The sequence below is a fragment of the Chelmon rostratus genome, chromosome 15 (assembly GCF_017976325.1).
Source record: "Chelmon rostratus isolate fCheRos1 chromosome 15, fCheRos1.pri, whole genome shotgun sequence".
Lineage (NCBI taxonomy): Eukaryota > Metazoa > Chordata > Actinopteri > Chaetodontiformes > Chaetodontidae > Chelmon > Chelmon rostratus.
In genome coordinates, this window is record NC_055672.1 from 17209118 (window position 1) to 17212441 (window position 3324).

At 44.7% G+C, this 3324-nt stretch overlaps 1 protein-coding gene across 1 annotated transcript in view; it reads right to left on the bottom strand.

The window, feature by feature from the left end:
* The window catches only part of tiam2a (TIAM Rac1 associated GEF 2a), a 90219-nt gene that overhangs the window by 85351 nt on the left and 1544 nt on the right, over positions 1–3324 (bottom strand). The window lies entirely within an intron of this gene.

Consider the following 3324-nt stretch of genomic DNA (forward strand, 5'->3'; position numbering starts at 1 on the left):
GGAGGGTCAAAACTGGAACTTAAAAGCAGAACATCTATTGTATTGGTCAGATGCAAAAGATGTTAGGATGTCAGCAATTCATTTGCTGTATTTTTGGAATCACTTTGATTCTTTTGTTTGCAAGAAACATCTGGTGGGCCAAATCAAGCCACATGGAAGGCCAGCTTTGGCCCGCAGGCCACTTCAGGCAGTCTTGCACTAGAGGAAAGTCAAAGTCTTTAGGGTTCATCCTCTGAGCACCATGGATACGTGTACCAAGTTCAATGGCAATTCATCTGACAGTTGTCGTGCGATGTGGACTGACTGAGAGACAGTCTGCTTTAAGGGAGCTCACATTGCCATTACCAAACAAAACTGCAAAAGAAATAGTGCATACAGGCTTCTCTACCAAGAAGAAGTACAGAACAAGAACGCAGAATTCATTCAATACATCTACATCTGACTGACGTCACCTATCACTGTTCCATTCACAGTGTTCTGTGTCTCTTACACTGATGAAGGCCATCATAGGCTCATATTTTCTCCGCAGAGTGACTGTTGTGTCGTCTTTCCATCTTTTATTTTCAAAAGTAAGAAATGCTTGAATTTAAATTCCCACAAGAGCTCAAAAGAGCAGCGAGTGAGAACACACACCTTGCTACAGTGCCCTTGAGCAAGCCAATGAAGCCCCCCCACGACTGTGTGACCTTGCTGCCTCTCTCTGCTAAATTGTAGCAGGGTGCAGCACGCAGCGGGGGCGAACTCGTGAGGACGCTAAGTTTCAGGGTGAGGGGAACTTTGGACACCTCGGTCCAGTCTCGGGGAGTCTACTGGCTCTGATAACAGGAGAGTCGGGCGGGCAGTGGCCTCTTGAAGGCAGAGGAAACTTAGGCACACTCCTGCAGTGGTGAGTAATTACAGCGGCTGCAGAGTGTTAGCTGCGTTAGGGGATTCCTCTCCTGCATAATGAGGTGGACGGAAGATAGATGGCTCTGTTTTTTTTTCTTTTTGTATTAGCTCAATCTTTCGCGCTCATTTATGCACGTGAGCAGACACATCAACACAGACGCTGCCTCTCTCCACTTGGCACATAGTTCACCGTTTACGAATATGATATCTGGGTATCTGGCCGCAGCAGAGAGAGGCCGATTTTATTCTGGGGGCTTTGAGAGGCCTAATCAATAGCTTTAATCAATTAAGAATGCAGCAACTGAGAAGCTGCAGAAACGGGCCAAGTCTCACGCTAAAAGGACATCATTCCATTTATCACACGGCTCCTGTATCGATTTAAAAAAGGTATAGAAAGAGGTATCTGATGAATTAATTTCAGCACAGTGGCACCATGGAGATTCTGCATGGCAGCGATTTTCTATGCCCTCATCCCTACGCTGAGCCTGTTACTGTCTCAAAGGAGGGACTTTTGTGTGCAGGTATACTTCGCCACGGCTCTGGTGTTCTTTTGTCTCGGTGAGAGCGGGCCACAGAAGGTAGGAGAGGTGAGCACTGCAGATTTTGAGCTGTCGCACCCTCCAAGAACCCGGTCTGCCATAATGATGAGAGCTGCAGTACCACACTGACCTCAAATGGTCAGACATGGTACTGACACAGCAGATGCACAGACTGGGCTCAGTTTAATGACAACAAGAGGGCAATATCTGTTGTGGAAATGAATCACTCATGTTCAACAGAACCTGAACTAATTAAAAAATGCCCCTTATAGAGTAAATTACGCCTTACAGTTGGACACCATTAGTCCATATCAAACTAGGAGATTTATGATTTCAGCACATCCTATTAAAAGTCATTTACAAGCTAAATCTTAACCCTTATTACCCTGTCTAATTGACTTCCTCACAGCTGGAACTCGTGTCTCTCACCTACAGTAAAAAGCATAACAAGTATTAGCACTAGCACCTGAGCATGAACTGGCAGCGTATTATTGTATGCCATCATGGTTTAGGTGCTATCATTACTCGCCCATGCTGGGGTAATCCTCAACCAAAAGTCAGGTCAGGCCCACTTTGGTTTGTTCCCATGGGGCTTGGCTAGGGGTTTATATTGAATATAACATGGCAATGACTTGCTAATGCCTCGGCACGGGACTACTATTAGAATCAGAGTGAGTCAGGATTGTATGCAGGCTTCAATGCAAAGCTTGCAGAGAAGGAAATGCACAAAACCAGACCCTCATGCATCCCCGAGTCAAATCTAAAAGCCAGATCCAAATGTCGATATTTCATTTTAGCATGATTCCTAATTAGAATCTGTGTTAGCAAACAGCCTGTTTTCCGCAACAGATACATAAGTGAAGGATGCTGTCCCTCTGTGGAGAGAGGATTTATTTTTATTGCCGTCAAAGAGAGAGCTAGCCAACTGCTGTGTACGTGTCCGTGTGTTTCAGGGCACATAGTGGTTGATTCAAAGTCTCAGCCTGTCAGATCTTTCTGCGGGGAGGTCAGCAAGAGGCCGGACCTGGCTCGCTGCCCAGGCCTTTGGGAGCCAGGTGGGAGCTAGAAATTTACAGACTGAGTCACACCAGGAGACACACGGCCGGATATTTTCAGCTCAGCTTTATCCCCTAACAGGTCTCTAGATGCTACATCCAGAGCCAAACTATGAAATATTTTTGTTTGTGTGCATTAATGTTTGGATTAGCAGAGTACGCTCGGGTGTAATTGGAGGTAAAGGCATTATGCAGTACATTGAGCTGCTCTTCTGCTATTGTTTTTTTTTCTCTACAAAAATTAAAAGCGCTGACTTGGCATCAATAGATACCATGTTGTAGGTAAAATAAGTGCTCTAGCTTGTTTTTCTGACAGTAGCTGGGCCATAAATGAGTATAGCAGGGAGCTTGGTGCTGGCTTGTGCTGGGTAAGCACTTCTTCCAGCTGTAGCAGCTGGGGGGAACAGCAGCCAGCATCTTCTCCTACTTCCTCCACATCTCACTCGTTCGTATATTCCCTCCTTACCCTTTTGTTCTGTTGAGGTAAATGCCAGATGGCTGTTTTGTGTTTTTAGTATAAGAACTGTCCCTTGTGAGAAATGTGCCCTTTGCTTGAATTCAGCAAATCATTTGACTGCTTCAGTAAGAGGCCATTTGGTAACTATCTACACCTTTATTGCTAGGTGTGAGATAGAGTATATTGCAGTGTTCTGACAGTATGGAAATGATTTTTGTCCAGCATCTCTGGTCTCATGGGAATTTCTCAACATATAGGTATGTTAAGGCCTCTAAAAAGTATAGAATAAGTCAGTTGCTGCAGTCTAGGTAGTTTTTATTCTTAGAAAATATGGATATGTGATACTCAATACACAACTTGGTATACTACATATGTATGTCTAGGG